This window comes from Syngnathus scovelli, chromosome 10, assembly GCF_024217435.2.
Source record: "Syngnathus scovelli strain Florida chromosome 10, RoL_Ssco_1.2, whole genome shotgun sequence".
NCBI classification, from domain to species: Eukaryota; Metazoa; Chordata; class Actinopteri; order Syngnathiformes; family Syngnathidae; genus Syngnathus; species Syngnathus scovelli.
In genome coordinates this window covers 17,014,484-17,030,000 of record NC_090856.1, presented here as the reverse complement: position 1 = coordinate 17,030,000, position 15,517 = coordinate 17,014,484, and the positions used below count along the sequence as shown (strand labels likewise).

At 60.9% G+C, this 15,517-nt stretch overlaps 3 non-coding genes and 1 pseudogene across 3 annotated transcripts; all 4 read right to left on the bottom strand.

Annotated features, from left to right (window-relative positions):
• Positions 1-5,760: 5,760 nt before the first annotated feature.
• Positions 5,761-5,879, bottom strand: LOC125976354 (5S ribosomal RNA). Its single transcript, XR_007484277.1, has one exon. It is a non-coding gene; the product is annotated as a 5S ribosomal RNA (ribosomal RNA).
• An 843-nt stretch (positions 5,880-6,722) lies between these two features.
• On the bottom strand, positions 6,723-6,841 carry LOC125976382 (5S ribosomal RNA; annotated as a pseudogene).
• An 869-nt stretch (positions 6,842-7,710) lies between these two features.
• Positions 7,711-7,829, bottom strand: LOC125976416 (5S ribosomal RNA). The gene has a single exon (XR_007484307.1). It is a non-coding gene; the product is annotated as a 5S ribosomal RNA (ribosomal RNA).
• A 6,580-nt stretch (positions 7,830-14,409) lies between these two features.
• Positions 14,410-14,528, bottom strand: LOC125976352 (5S ribosomal RNA). Its single transcript, XR_007484275.1, has one exon. It is a non-coding gene; the product is annotated as a 5S ribosomal RNA (ribosomal RNA).
• Positions 14,529-15,517: the final 989 nt, after the last annotated feature.

Below are 15,517 nucleotides of genomic sequence, written 5' to 3'. Positions count from 1 at the left end.
TGTGGTTTATATTTGTTTTTATGCCAGTCGTATCATTTTATTTAATCGTATTTACCGTATTTGCCGGTGTACAGGTCGACTCGGTGTATAAGTCGACCCCCTAAAATTCGACGGAAATTTACGATTTTATGATATATCCTTTGTATAAGTCGAGCTCAATTGTTGCATTATATTAAACTTCAAAATTCAATAAGCGAAATTTATTGACGAAATGTGTTCAAATTCTGGGAGGCCGTGCGCATGCTGCTGTTTATAAGCACCGCGGAGGAGATCGCGGCCGGCGAGCTCGCGCACGCCGCCCGGCACCAACGGGAGGCCGGAAATAGCTCCAAGCCGAGCGGATCGGCACTTTATAAGCACCGCGGAGGTAGTCGCGGCGCCTCATTGGACTTCCAGCGGCCGGCGAGCTCGCGCACCCGCCCGGCACATCCGGGAGGCCGTGCGCACGAGCCAAGTGGCCGAAAATAGCCCCCGCCGAGCGGATCGGCTGTTTATAAGCACCGCGGAGGTGGTCGCGGCGCCTCATTCGACTTCCAGCGGCCGGCGAGCTCGCGCACCCGCCCGGCACATCCGGGAGGCCGTGCGCACGAGCCAAGTGGCCGAAAATAGCCCCCGCCGAGCGGATCGGCTGTTTATAAGCACCGCGGAGGTGGTCGGGCGCCTCATTCGACTTCCAGCGGCCGGCGAGCTCGCGCACCCGCCCGGCACATCCGGGAGGCCGTGCGCACGAGCCAAGTGGCCGAAAATAGCCCCTGCCGAGCGGATCGGCTGTTTATAAGCACCGCGGAGGTGGTCGCGGCGCCTCATTCGACTTCCAGCGGCCGGCGAGCTCGCGCACCCGCCCGGCACATCCGGGAGGCCGTGCGCACGAGCCAAGTGGCCGAAAATAGCCCCCGCCGAGCGGATCGGTTGTTTATAAGCACCGCGGAGGTGGTCGCGGCGCCTCATTCGACTTCCAGCGGCCGGCGAGCTCGCGCACCCGCCCGGCACATCCGGGAGGCCGTGCGCACGAGCCAAGTGGCCGAAAATAGCCCCCGCCGAGCGGATCGGTTGTTTATAAGCACCGCGGAGGTAGTCGCGGCGCCTCATTCGACTTCCAGCGGCCGGCGAGCTCGCGCACCCGCCCGGCACATCCGGGAGGCCGTGCGCACGAGCCAAGTGGCCGAAAATAGCCCCCGCCGAGCGGATCGGCTGTTTATAAGCACCGCGGAGGTGGTCGCGGCGCCTCATTCGACTTCCAGCGGCCGGCGAGCTCGCGCACCCGCCCGGCACATCCGGGAGGCCGTGCGCACGAGCCAAGTGGCCGAAAATAGCCCCCGCCGAGCGGATCGGCTGTTTATAAGCACCGCGGAGGTGGTCGCGGCGCTTCATTCGACTTCCAGCGGCCGGCGAACTCGCGCACCCGCCCGGCACATCCGGGAGGCCGTGCGCACGAGTCAAGTGGCCGAAAATAGCCCCCGCCGAGCGGATCGGCTGTTTATAAGCACCGCGGAGGTGGTCGCGGCGCCTCATTCGACTTCCAGCGGCCGGCGAGCTCGCGCACCCGCCCGGCACATCCGGGAGGCCGTGCGCACGAGCCAAGTGGCCGAAAATAGCCCCCGCCGAGCGGATCGGCTGTTTATAAGCACCGCGGAGGTGGTCGCGGCGCCTCATTCGACTTCCGGCGGGCGGCGAGCTCGCGCACCCGCCCGGCACATCCGGGAGGCCGTGCGCACGAGCCAAGTGGCCGAAAATAGCCCCCGCCGAGCGGATCGGCTGTTTATAAGCACCGCGGAGGTGGTCGCGGCGCCTCATTCGACTTCAAGCGGCCGGCGAGCTCGCGCACCCGCCCGGCACATCCGGGAGGCCGTGCGCACGAGCCAAGTGGCCGAAAATAGCCCCCGCCGAGCGGATCGGCTGTTTATAAGCACCGCGGAGGTGGTCGCGGCGCCTCATTCGACTTCCAGCGGCCGGCGAGCTCGCGCACCCGCCCGGCACATCCGGGAGGCCGTGCGCACGAGCCAAGTGGCCGAAAATAGCCCCCGCCGAGCGGATCGGCTGTTTATAAGCACCGCGGAGGTGGTCGGGCGCCTCATTCGACTTCCAGCGGCCGGCGAGCTCGCGCACCCGCCCGGCACATCCGGGAGGCCGTGCGCACGAGCCAAGTGGCCGAAAATAGCCCCCGCCGAGCGGATCGGCTGTTTATAAGCACCGCGGAGGTGGTCGCGGCGCCTCATTGGACTTCCAGCGGCCGGCGAGCTCGCGCACCCGCCCGGCACATCCGGGAGGCCGTGCGCACGAGCCAAGTGGCCGAAAATAGCCCCCGCCGAGCGGATCGGCTGTTTATAAGCACCGCGGAGGTGGTCGCGGCGCCTCATTCGACTTCCAGCGGCCGGCGAGCTCGCGCACCCGCCCGGCACATCCGGGAGGCCGTGCGCACGAGCCAAGTGGCCGAAAATAGCCCCCGCCGAGCGGATCGGCTGTTTATAAGCACCGCGGAGGTGGTCGCGGCGCCTCATTCGACTTCCAGCGGCCGGCGAGCTCGCGCACCCGCCCGGCATATCCGGGAGGCCGTGCGCACGAGCCAAGTGGCCGAAAATAGCCCCCGCCGAGCGGATCGGCTGTTTATAAGCACCGCGGAGGTGGTCGCGGCGCCTCATTCGACTTCCAGCGGCCGGCGAGCTCGCGCACCCGCCCGGCACATCCGGGAGGCCGTGCGCACGAGCCAAGTGGCCGAAAATAGCCCCCGCCGAGCGGATCGGCTGTTTATAAGCACCGCGGAGGTGGTCGCGGCGCCTCATTCGACTTCCAGCGGCCGGCGAGATCGCGCACCCGCCCGGCACATCCGGGAGGCCGTGCGCACGAGCCAAGTGGCCGAAAATAGCCCCCGCCGAGCGGATCGGCTGTTTATAAGCACCGCGGAGGTGGTCGCGGCGCCTCATTCGACTTCCAGCGGCCGGCGAGCTCGCGCACCCGCCCGGCACATCCGGGAGGCCGTGCGCACGAGCCAAGTGGCCGAAAATAGCCCCCGCCGAGCGGATCGGCTGTTTATAAGCACCGCGGAGGTGGTCGCGGCGCCTCATTCGACTTCCGGCGAGCTCGCGCACCCGCCCGGCACATCCGGGAGGCCGTGCGCACGAGCCAAGTGGCCGAAAATAGCCCCCGCCGAGCGGATCGGCTGTTTATAAGCACCGCGGAGGTGGTCGCGGCGCCTCATTCGACTTCCAGCGGCCGGCGAGCTCGCGCACCCGCCCGGCACATCCGGGAGGCCGTGCGCACGAGCCAAGTGGCCGAAAATAGCCCCCGCCGAGCGGATCGGCTGTTTATAAGCACCGCGGAGGTGGTCGCGGCGCCTCATTCGACTTACAGCGGTCGGCGAGCTCGCGCACCCGCCCGGCACATCCGGGAGGCCGTGCGCACGAGCCAAGTGGCCGAAAATAGCCCCCGCCGAGCGGATCGGCTGTTTATAAGCACCGCGGAGGTGGTCGCGGCGCCTCATTCGACTTCCAGCGGCCGGCGAGCTCGCGCACCCGCCCGGCACATCCGGGAGGCCGTGCGCACGAGCCAAGTGGCCGAAAATAGCCCCCGCCGAGCGGATCGGCTGTTTATAAGCACCGCGGAGGTGGTCGCGGCGCCTCATTCGACTTCCAGCGGCCGGCGAGCTCGCGCACCCGCCCGGCACATCCGGGAGGCCGTGCGCACGAGCCAAGTGGCCGAAAATAGCCCCCGCCGAGCGGATCGGCTGTTTATAAGCACCGCGGAGGTGGTCGCGGCGCCTCATTCGACTTCCAGCGGCCGGCGAGCTCGCGCACCCGCCCGGCACATCCGGGAGGCCGTGCGCACGAGCCAAGTGGCCGAAAATAGCCCCCGCCGAGCGGATCGGCGGTTTATAAGCACCGCGGAGGTGGTCGCGGCGCCTCATTCGACTTCCAGCGGCCGGCGAGATCGCGCACCCGCCCGGCACATCCGGGAGGCCGTGCGCACGAGCCAAGTGGCCGAAAATAGCCCCCGCCGAGCGGATCGGCTGTTTATAAGCACCGCGGAGGTGGTCGCGGCGCCTCATTCGACTTCCAGCGGCCGGCGAGCTCGCGCACCCGCCCGGCACATCCGGGAGGCCGTGCGCACGAGCCAAGTGGCCGAAAATAGCCCCCGCCGAGCGGATCGGCTGTTTATAAGCACCGCGGAGGTGGTCGCGGCGCCTCATTCGACTTCCGGCGAGCTCGCGCACCCGCCCGGCACATCCGGGAGGCCGTGCGCACGAGCCAAGTGGCCGAAAATAGCCCCCGCCGTGCGGATCGGCTGTTTATAAGCACCGCGGAGGTGGTCGCGGCGCCTCATTCGACTTCCAGCGGCCGGCGAGCTCGCGCACCCGCCCGGCACATCCGGGAGGCCGTGCGCACGAGCCAAGTGGCCGAAAATAGCCCCCGCCGAGCGGATCGGCTGTTTATAAGCACCGCGGAGGTGGTCGCGGCGCCTCATTCGACTTACAGCGGTCGGCGAGCTCGCGCACCCGCCCGGCACATCCGGGAGGCCGTGCGCACGAGCCAAGTGGCCGAAAATAGCCCCCGCCGAGCGGATCGGCTGTTTATAAGCACCGCGGAGGTGGTCGCGGCGCCTCATTCGACTTCCAGCGGCCGGCGAGCTCGCGCACCCGCCCGGCACATCCGGGAGGCCGTGCGCACGAGCCAAGTGGCCGAAAATAGCCCCCGCCGAGCGGATCGGCTGTTTATAAGCACCGCGGAGGTGGTCGCGGCGCCTCATTCGACTTCCAGCGGCCGGCGAGCTCGCGCACCCGCCCGGCACATCCGGGAGGCCGTGCGCACGAGCCAAGTGGCCGAAAATAGCCCCCGCCGAGCGGATCGGCTGTTTATAAGCACCGCGGAGGTGGTCGCGGCGCCTCATTCGACTTCCAGCGGCCGGCGAGCTCGCGCACCCGCCCGGCACATCCGGGAGGCCGTGCGCACGAGCCAAGTGGCCGAAAATAGCCCCCGCCGAGCGGATCGGCGGTTTATAAGCACCGCGGAGGTGGTCGCGGCGCCTCATTCGACTTCCAGCGGGCCGCGCACTCGCGCACGCCGCCCGGTTCAAATTTTCTAAGTGCAACGCACAATGAGATGCATGAGAAACGGCCTTGGTTACCATCACATTTGAAGCGATGAATACGAAGTTAAATTTTATGACTCGGTGTATAAGTCGAGGTCGATTTTTTTCGGTCGATTTTGGATCGAAAAAGGTCGACCAATACACCGGCAAATACGGTATATATACTTATTATAAATGTAGTATTTATTTATATTGATTTATTGTTTATTTATATATATAAAGGCAGGTCCGCAAAAATATTTCTGACGCGTAGCCGGTCCGTGGCGCAAGAAAGGTTGGGGACCACTAGTCTAAAAGAATCTGGCCGTAACTGGAATAGGGTTCTACGCGAATGCCCAACGGAAAAGTGAAGTGCACAAAACCTGCATTTGGCTGTATCAAAATAAATGTCATGAAAAAGGTAAAAACACTACATGGAAGCGCAATGTGTTGTGCTGGGTTCTTTTACAAGTAAAGACTGCTGCTTTGAGTTCACAGGGAGCCATGCTCTTTATTCACTGTACATAGAGGTTTTGAACTCGTGTTGTAGTTTCAGTGTCGGAGTTCAAACTAGGCTTGCAGTTTCCGAATGCCATTCGTGATGGGTGTTGTAAAAAGGTCTTGGCTTAAACGATTGAAGTGCACATAAGAAAAAAAAAAAAAAAAAAAGAGCTTGAAGTGCACATAAGAAAAAGAAAAAGCTTACAGCACCTGGTATTCCCAGGCAGTCTCCCATCCAAGTACTAACCAGGCCCGACCCTGCTTAGCTTCCGAGATAAGACGAGATCAGGCGTACTCAGGGTAGTATGGCCGTAAGCCGTGAGGTGACCCAACATTTTGCATTTTATAGACACAATCGCCCCTGAAACTAGCGAGCAAGCCAATGAAGCCTTCAAAACTGCTTCGGCACATGGAGACCAAGCATCCTGCATTAAAAGACAAACCTTAACCACTTCGGGTTTCATTGTCTCCGATTACGCCTGGATGGGACCGGCTCGTTTCTGAGAAACAAGCTCGGTGCTCCCAATAATTCAACGTAATGGTGACTTTTATTTTTATGTGGTTTATATTTGTTTTTATGCCAGTCGTATCATTTTATTTAATCCTATTTATATATATGTATTATAAATGTAGTATTTATTTATATAGATTTATTGTTTATTTATATATATAAACGCAGGTCCGCAAAAATATTTCTGACGCGTAGCCGGTCCGTGGCGCAAGAAAGTTTGGGGACCACTAGTCTAAAAGAATCTGGCCGTAACTGGAATAGGGTTCTACGCGAATGCCCAACGGAAAAGTGAAGTGCACAAAACCTGCATTTGGCTGTATCAAAATAAATGTCATGAAAAAGGTAAAAACACTACATGGAAGCGCAATGTGTTGTGCTGGGTTCTTTTACAAGTAAAGACTGCTGCTTTGAGTTCACAGGGAGCCATGCTCTTTATTCACTGTACATAGTCTGTCCTCTAGCGGTAAAAACGTGAACTGCAATGCTTTGGCTGTCGCCACACAATGTAGGTTTTAAACTCGTGTTGTAGTTTCAGTGTCGGAGTTCAAACTAGGCTTGCAGTTTCCGAATGCCATTCGTGATGGGTGCTGTAAAAAGTTCTTGGCTTAAACGATTGAAGTGCACATAAGAAAAAAAAAAAAAAAAAAAAAGCTTACGGTAACTGGTATTCCCAGGCGGTCTCCCATCCAAGTACTAACCAGGCCCGACCCTGCTTAGCCTCCGAGGTCGGACGAGAGCGGGCGCTCTCAGGGTAGTATTGCCGTAAGCCGTGAGACCGCTCAGAATTTTTCATTTTATAGACACAATCGCCCCTGAAACCATGCCAAGCAGCGGCGGGACTTGATGGCTGTGGTAAAAGTTTCCTTTCACAATTGACGTGAGAAAAAAAAAAAAAAGGCTTTCAGCACCTGGTATTCCCGGACGGTCACCCTTCCCTTTTGTTTTTTTTTTTGTTTTTTTTACAACCAGGGCCGAAACAGGCTTTCTTCCAAGGCTTTTGGTGTTTTCTGGAAACATGGCTATCATGAAAAGTTATTGACAGCTTTTTATGCGGTAGCACGAATTTGCCGTTGCGACCTGCATTTTGCTGAATCAAAATAAATGCCTTGAAAAGTTTAAAAACACTTCATGGAAGTCACTTCACTGGTTTCTTTTATATCAAACAAATTGTTTTAGGTTATTCACCTGACATGTTTCGGCGGTTTCTTCCGCCTTCATCAGAGTGTCACAGATGTGATGGTGACGCGTCTTTATCAGCTGATGGATCAACATGTCAGGTGAATAACCTAAAACAATTTGTTTGATATAAAAGAAACCAGTGAAGTGATTAAATAAGGAAAAACAGAATGAACTTAGTACAATTACTTCATGGAAGTGTTGTGTTGGGTTCTTTTACAAGTCAAGCCTGCTGCTTTGAGTTCACAGGGAGCCATGCTCACTGTACATAGTCTGCTCTCTAGCGGTAAAAAATTTAACTACAATGCTGTGGATGTCACCACATAATATAGCTTTCAAACTCGTGTTATAGTTTCAATGTCGGAGTTTAAATTAGGCTTGCTGTTTCCGGATGCCATTCGTGATGGGTGTTGTAAAAAATAGCTTCTTAAACGATTGAAGTGCACATAAGAAAAAGAAAAAGCTTACAGCACCTGGTATTCCCAGGCGGTCTCCCATCCAAGTACTAACCAGGCCCGACCCTGCTTAGCTTCCGAGATCGGACGAGATCGGGCGTTCTCAGGGTAGTATGGCCGTAAGCCGTGAGGTGACCCAACATTTTGCATTTTATAGACACAATCGCCCCTGAAACGAGCGAGCCAATGAAGCCTTCAAAACTGCTTCGGCACATGGAGACCAAGCATCCTGCATTAAAAGACAAACCTTAACCACTTCGGGTTTCATTGTCTCCGATTACGCCTGGATGGGACCGGCTCGTTTCTGAGAAACAAGCTCGGTGCTCCCAATAATTCAACGTAATGGTGACTTTTATTTTTATGTGGTTTATATTTGTTTTTATGCCAGTCGTATCATTTTATTTAATCGTATTTACCGTATTTGCCGGTGTACAGGTCGACTCGGTGTATAAGTCGACCCCCTAAAATTCGACGGAAATTTACGATTTTATGATATATCCTTTGTATAAGTCGAGCTCAATTGTTGCATTATATTAAACTTCAAAATTCAATATGCGAAATTTATTGACGAAATGTGTTCAAATTCTGGGAGGCCGTGCGCATGCTGCTGTTTATAAGCACCGCGGAGGAGATCGCGGCCGGCGAGCTCGCGCACGCCGCCCGGCACCAACGGGAGGCCGGAAATAGCTCCAAGCTGAGCGGATCGGCACTTTATAAGCACCGCGGAGGAGATCGCGGCGCCTCATTCGACTTCCAGCGGCCGGCGAGCTCGCGCACCCGCCCGGCACATCCGGGAGGCCGTGCGCACGAGCCAAGTGGCCGAAAATAGCCCCCGCCGAGCGGATCGGCTGTTTATAAGCACCGCGGAGGTGGTCGCGGCGCCTCATTCGACTTCCAGCGGCCGGCGAGCTCGCGCACCCGCCCGGCACATCCGGGAGGCCGTGCGCACGAGCCAAGTGGCCGAAAATAGCCCCCGCCGAGCGGATCGGCTGTTTATAAGCACCGCGGAGGTGGTCGCGGCGCCTCATTCGACTTCCAGCGGCCGGCGAGCTCGCGCACCCGCCCGGCACATCCGGGAGGCCGTGCACACGAGCCAAGTGGCCGAAAATAGCCCCCGCCGAGCGGATCGGCTGTTTATAAGCACCGCGGAGGTGGTCGCGGCGCCTCATTCCACTTCCAGCGGCCGGCGAGCTCGCGCACCCGCCCGGCACATCCGGGAGGCCGTGCGCACGAGCCAAGTGGCCGAAAATAGCCCCCGCCGAGCGGATCGGCTGTTTATAAGCACCGCGGAGGTGGTCGCGGCGCCTCATTCGACTTCCAGCGGCCGGCGAGCTCGCGCACCCGCCCGGCACATCCGGGAGGCCGTGCGCACGAGCCAAGTGGCCGAAAATAGCCCCCGCCGAGCGGATCGGCTGTTTATAAGCACCGCGGAGGTGGTCGCGGCGCCTCATTCGACTTCCAGCGGCCGGCGAGCTCGCGCACCCGCCCGGCACATCCGGGAGGCCGTGCGCACGAGCCAAGTGGCCGAAAATAGCCCCCGCCGAGCGGATCGGCTGTTTATAAGCACCGCGGAGGTGGTCGCGGCGCCTCATTCGACTTCCAGCGGCCGGCGAGCTCGCGCACCCGCCCGGCACATCCGGGAGGCCGTGCGCACGAGCCAAGTGGCCGAAAATAGCCCCCGCCGAGCGGATCGGCTGTTTATAAGCAGCGCGGAGGTGGTCGCGGCGCCTCATTCGACTTCCAGCGGCCGGCGAGCTCGCGCACCCGCCCGGCACATCCGGGAGGCCGTGCGCACGAGCCAAGTGGCCGAAAATAGCCCCCGCCGAGCGGATCGGCTGTTTATAAGCACCGCGGAGGTGGTCGCGGCGCCTCATTCGACTTCCAGCGGCCGGCGAGCTCGCGCACCCGCCCGGCACATCCGGGAGGCCGTGCGCACGAGCCAAGTGGCCGAAAATAGCCCCCGCCGAGCGGATCGGCTGTTTATAAGCCCCGCGGAGGTGGTCGCGGCGCCTCATTCGACTTCCAGCGGCCGGCGAGCTCGCGCACCCGCCCGGCACATCCGGGAGGCCGTGCGCACGAGCCAAGTGGCCGAAAATAGCCCCCGCCGAGCGGATCGGCTGTTTATAAGCACCGCGGAGGTGGTCGCGGCGCCTCATTCGACTTCCAGCGGCCGGCGAGCTCGCGCACCCGCCCGGCACATCCGGGAGGCCGTGCGCACGAGCCAAGTGGCCGAAAATAGCCCCCGCCGAGCGGATCGGCTGTTTATAAGCACCGCGGAGGTGGTCGCGGCGCCTCATTCGACTTCCAGCGGCCAGCGAGCTCGCGCACCCGCCCGGCACATCCGGGAGGCCGTGCGCACGAGCCAAGTGGCCGAAAATAGCCCCCGCCGAGCGGATCGGCTGTTTATAAGCACCGCGGAGGTGGTCGCGGCGCCTCATTCGACTTCCAGCGGCCGGCGAGCTCGCGCACCCGACCGGCACATCCGGGAGGCCGTGCGCACGAGCCAAGTGGCCGAAAATAGCCCCCGCCGAGCGGATCGGCTGTTTATAAGCACCGCGGAGGTGGTCGCGGCGCCTCATTCGACTTCCGGCGGGCGGCGAGCTCGCGCACCCGCCCGGCACATCCGGGAGGCCGTGCGCACGAGCCAAGTGGCCGAAAATAGCCCCCGCCGAGCGGATCGGCTGTTTATAAGCACCGCGGAGGTGGTCGCGGCGCCTCATTCGACTTCCAGCGGCCGGCGAGCTCGCGCACCCGCCCGGCACATCCGGGAGGCCGTGCGCACGAGCCAAGTGGCCGAAAATAGCCCCCGCCGAGCGGATCGGCTGTTTATAAGCACCGCGGAGGTGGTCGCGGCGCCTCATTCGACTTCCAGCGGCCGGCGAGCTCGCGCACCCGCCCGGCACATCCGGGAGGCCGTGCGCACGAGCCAAGTGGCCGAAAATAGCCCCCGCCGAGCGGATCGGCTGTTTATAAGCACCGCGGAGGTGGTCGCGGCGCCTCATTCGACTTCCAGCGGCCGGCGAGCCCGCGCACCCGCCCGGCACATCCGGGAGGCCGTGCGCACGAGCCAAGTGGCCGAAAATAGCCCCCGCCGAGCGGATCGGCTGTTTATAAGCACCGCGGAGGTGGTCGCGGCGCCTCATTCGACTTCCAGCGGCCGGCGAGCTCGCGCACCCGCCCGGCACATCCGGGAGGCCGTGCGCACGAGCCAAGTGGCCGAAAATAGCCCCCGCCGAGCGGATCGGCTGTTTATAAGCACCGCGGAGGTGGTCGCGGCGCCTCATTCGACTTCCAGCGGCCGGCGAGCTCGCGCACCCGCCCGGCACATCCGGGAGGCCGTGCGCACGAGCCAAGTGGCCGAAAATAGCCCCCGCCGAGCGGATCGGCTGTTTATAAGCACCGCGGAGGTGGTCGCGGCGCCTCATTCGACTTCCAGCGGCCGGCGAGCTCGCGCACCCGCCCGGCACATCCGGGAGGCCGTGCGCACGAGCCAAGTGGCCGAAAATAGCCCCCGCCGAGCGGATCGGCTGTTTATAAGCACCGCGGAGGTGGTCGCGGCGCCTCATTCGACTTCCAGCGGCCGGCGAGCTCGCGCACCCGCCCGGCACATCCGGGAGGCCGTGCGCACGAGCCAAGTGGCCGAAAATAGCCCCCGCCGAGCGGATCGGCTGTTTATAAGCACCGCGGAGGTGGTCGCGGCGCCTCATTCGACTTCCAGCGGCCGGCGAGCTCGCGCACCCGCCCGGCACATCCGGGAGGCCGTGCGCACGAGCCAAGTGGCCGAAAATAGCCCCCGCCGAGCGGATCGGCTGTTTATAAGCACCGCGGAGGTGGTCGCGGCGCCTCATTCGACTTCCAGCGGCCGGCGAGCTCGCGCACCCGACCGGCACATCCGGGAGGCCGTGCGCACGAGCCAAGTGGCCGAAAATAGCCCCCGCCGAGCGGATCGGCTGTTTATAAGCACCGCGGAGGTGGTCGCGGCGCCTCATTCGACTTCCGGCGGGCGGCGAGCTCGCGCACCCGCCCGGCACATCCGGGAGGCCGTGCGCACGAGCCAAGTGGCCGAAAATAGCCCCCGCCGAGCGGATCGGCTGTTTATAAGCACCGCGGAGGTGGTCGCGGCGCCTCATTCGACTTCCAGCGGCCGGCGAGCTCGCGCACCCGCCCGGCACATCCGGGAGGCCGTGCGCACGAGCCAAGTGGCCGAAAATAGCCCCCGCCGAGCGGATCGGCTGTTTATAAGCACCGCGGAGGTGGTCGCGGCGCCTCATTCGACTTCCAGCGGCCGGCGAGCTCGCGCACCCGCCCGGCACATCCGGGAGGCCGTGCGCACGAGCCAAGTGGCCGAAAATAGCCCCCGCCGAGCGGATCGGCTGTTTATAAGCACCGCGGAGGTGGTCGCGGCGCCTCATTCGACTTCCAGCGGCCGGCGAGCTCGCGCACCCGCCCGGCACATCCGGGAGGCCGTGCGCACAAGCCAAGTGGCCGAAAATAGCCCCCGCCGAGCGGATCGGCTGTTTATAAGCACCGCGGAGGTGGTCGCGGCGCCTCATTCGACTTCCAGCGGCCGGCGAGCTCGCGCACCCGCCCGGCACATCCGGGAGGCCGTGCGCACGAGCCAAGTGGCCGAAAATAGCCCCCGCCGAGCGGATCGGCTGTTTATAAGCACCGCGGAGGTGGTCGCGGCGCCTCATTCGACTTCCAGCGGCCGGCGAGCTCGCGCACCCGCCCGGCACATCCGGGAGGCCGTGCGCACGAGCCAAGTGGCCGAAAATAGCCCCCGCCGAGCGGATCGGCTGTTTATAAGCACCGCGGAGGTGGTCGCGGCGCCTCATTCGACTTCCAGCGGCCGGCGAGCTCGCGCACCCGCCCGGCACATCCGGGAGGCCGTGCGCACGAGCCAAGTGGCCGAAAATAGCCCCCGCCGAGCGGATCGGCTGTTTATAAGCACCGCGGAGGTGGTCGCGGCGCCTCATTCGACTTCCAGCGGCCGGCGAGATCGCGCACCCGCCCGGCACATCCGGGAGGCCGTGCGCACGAGCCAAGTGGCCGAAAATAGCCCCCGCCGAGCGGATCGGCTGTTTATAAGCACCGCGGAGGTGGTCGCGGCGCCTCATTCGACTTCCAGCGGCCGGCGAGCTCGCGCACCCGCCCGGCACATCCGGGAGGCCGTGCGCACGAGCCAAGTGGCCGAAAATAGCCCCCGCCGAGCGGATCGGCTGTTTATAAGCACCGCGGAGGTGGTCGCGGCGCCTCATTCGACTTCCGGCGGGCGGCGAGCTCGCGCACCCGCCCGACACATCCGGGAGGCCGTGCGCACGAGCCAAGTGGCCGAAAATAGCCCCCGCCGAGCGGATCGGCTGTTTATAAGCACCGCGGAGGTGGTCGCGGCGCCTCATTCGACTTCCAGCGGCCGGCGAGCTCGCGCACCCGCCCGGCACATCCGGGAGGCCGTGCGCACGAGCCAAGTGGCCGAAAATAGCCCCCGCCGAGCGGATCGGCTGTTTATAAGCACCGCGGAGGTGGTCGCGGCGCCTCATTCGACTTACAGCGGTCGGCGAGCTCGCGCACCCGCCCGGCACATCCGGGAGGCCGTGCGCACGAGCCAAGTGGCCGAAAATAGCCCCCGCCGAGCGGATCGGCTGTTTATAAGCACCGCGGAGGTGGTCGCGGCGCCTCATTCGACTTCCAGCGGCCGGCGAGCTCGCGCACCCGCCCGGCACATCCGGGAGGCCGTGCGCACGAGCCAAGTGGCCGAAAATAGCCCCCGCCGAGCGGATCGGCTGTTTATAAGCACCGCGGAGGTGGTCGCGGCGCCTCATTCGACTTCCAGCGGCCGGCGAGCTCGCGCACCCGCCCGGCACATCCGGGAGGCCGTGCGCACGAGCCAAGTGGCCGAAAATAGCCCCCGCCGAGCGGATCGGCGGTTTATAAGCACCGCGGAGGTGGTCGCGGCGCCTCATTCGACTTCCAACGGGCTGCGCACTCGCGCACGCCGCCCGGTTCAAATTTTCTAAGTGCAACGCACAATGAGATGCATGAGAAACGGCCTCGGTTACCATCACATTTGAAGCGATGAATACGAAGTTAAATTTTATGACTCGGTGTATAAGTCGAGGTCGATTTTTTTCGGTCGATTTTGGATCGAAAAAGGTCGACCAATACACCGGCAAATACGGTATATATACTTATTATAAATGTAGTATTTATTTATATTGATTTATTGTTTATTTATATATATAAAGGCAGGTCCGCAAAAATATTTCTGACGCGTAGCCGGTCCGTGGCGCAAGAAAGGTTGGGGACCACTAGTCTAAAAGAATCTGGCCGTAACTGGAATAGGGTTCTACGCGAATGCCCAACGGAAAAGTGAAGTGCACAAAACCTGCATTTGGCTGTATCAAAATAAATGTCATGAAAAAGGTAAAAACACTACATGGAAGCGCAATGTGTTGTGCTGGGTTCTTTTACAAGTAAAGACTGCTGCTTTGAGTTCACAGGGAGCCATGCTCTTTATTCACTGTACATAGAGGTTTTGAACTCGTGTTGTAGTTTCAGTGTCGGAGTTCAAACTAGGCTTGCAGTTTCCGAATGCCATTCGTGATGGGTGTTGTAAAAAGGTCTTGGCTTAAACGATTGAAGTGCACATAAGAAAAAAAAAAAAAAAAAAAAAAAGAGCTTGAAGTGCACATAAGAAAAAGAAAAAGCTTACAGCACCTGGTATTCCCAGGCAGTCCCCCATCCAAGTACTAACCAGGCCCGACCCTGCTTAGCTTCCGAGATAAGACGAGATCAGGCGTTCTCAGGGTAGTATGGCCGTAAGCCGTGAGGTGACCCAACATTTTGCATTTTATAGACACAATCGCCCCTGAAACTAGCGAGCGAGCCAATGAAGCCTTCAAAACTGCTTCGGCACATGGAGACCAAGCATCCTGCATTAAAAGACAAACCTTAACCACTTCGGGTTTCATTGTCTCCGATTACGCCTGGATGGGACCGGCTCGTTTCTGAGAAACAAGCTCGGTGCTCCCAATAATTCAACGTAATGGTGACTTTTATTTTTATGTGGTTTATATTTGTTTTTATGCCAGTCGTATCATTTTATTTAATCGTATTTACCGTATTTGCCGGTGTACAGGTCGACTCGGTGTATAAGTCGACCCCCTAAAATTCGACGGAAATTTACGATTTTATGATATATCCTTTGTATAAGTCGAGCTCAATTGTTGCATTATATTAAACTTCAAAATTCAATATGCGAAATTTATTGACGAAATGTGTTCAAATTCTGGGAGGCCGTGCGCATGCTGCTGTTTATAAGCACCGCGGAGGAGATCGCGGCCGGCGAGCTCGCGCACGCCGCCCGGCACCAACGGGAGGCCGGAAATAGCTCCAAGCCGAGCGGATCGGCACTTTATAAGCACCGCGGAGGAGATCGCGGCGCCTCATTGGACTTCCAGCGGCCGGCGAGCTCGCGCACCCGCCCGGCACATCCGGGAGGCCGTGCGCACGAGCCAAGTGGCCGAAAATAGCCCCCGCCGAGCGGATCGGCTGTTTATAAGCACCGCGGAGGTGGTCGCGGCGCCTCATTCGACTTCCAGCGGCCGGCGAGCTCGCGCACCCGCCCGGCACATCCGGGAGGCCGTGCGCACGAGCCAAGTGGCCGAAAATAGCCCCCGCCGAGCGGATCGGCTGTTTATAAGCACCGCGGAGGTGGTCGCGGCGCCTCATTCGACTTCCAGCGGCCGGCGAGCTCGCGCACCCGCCCGGCACATCCGGGAGGCCGTGCGCACGAGTCAAGTGGCCGAAAATA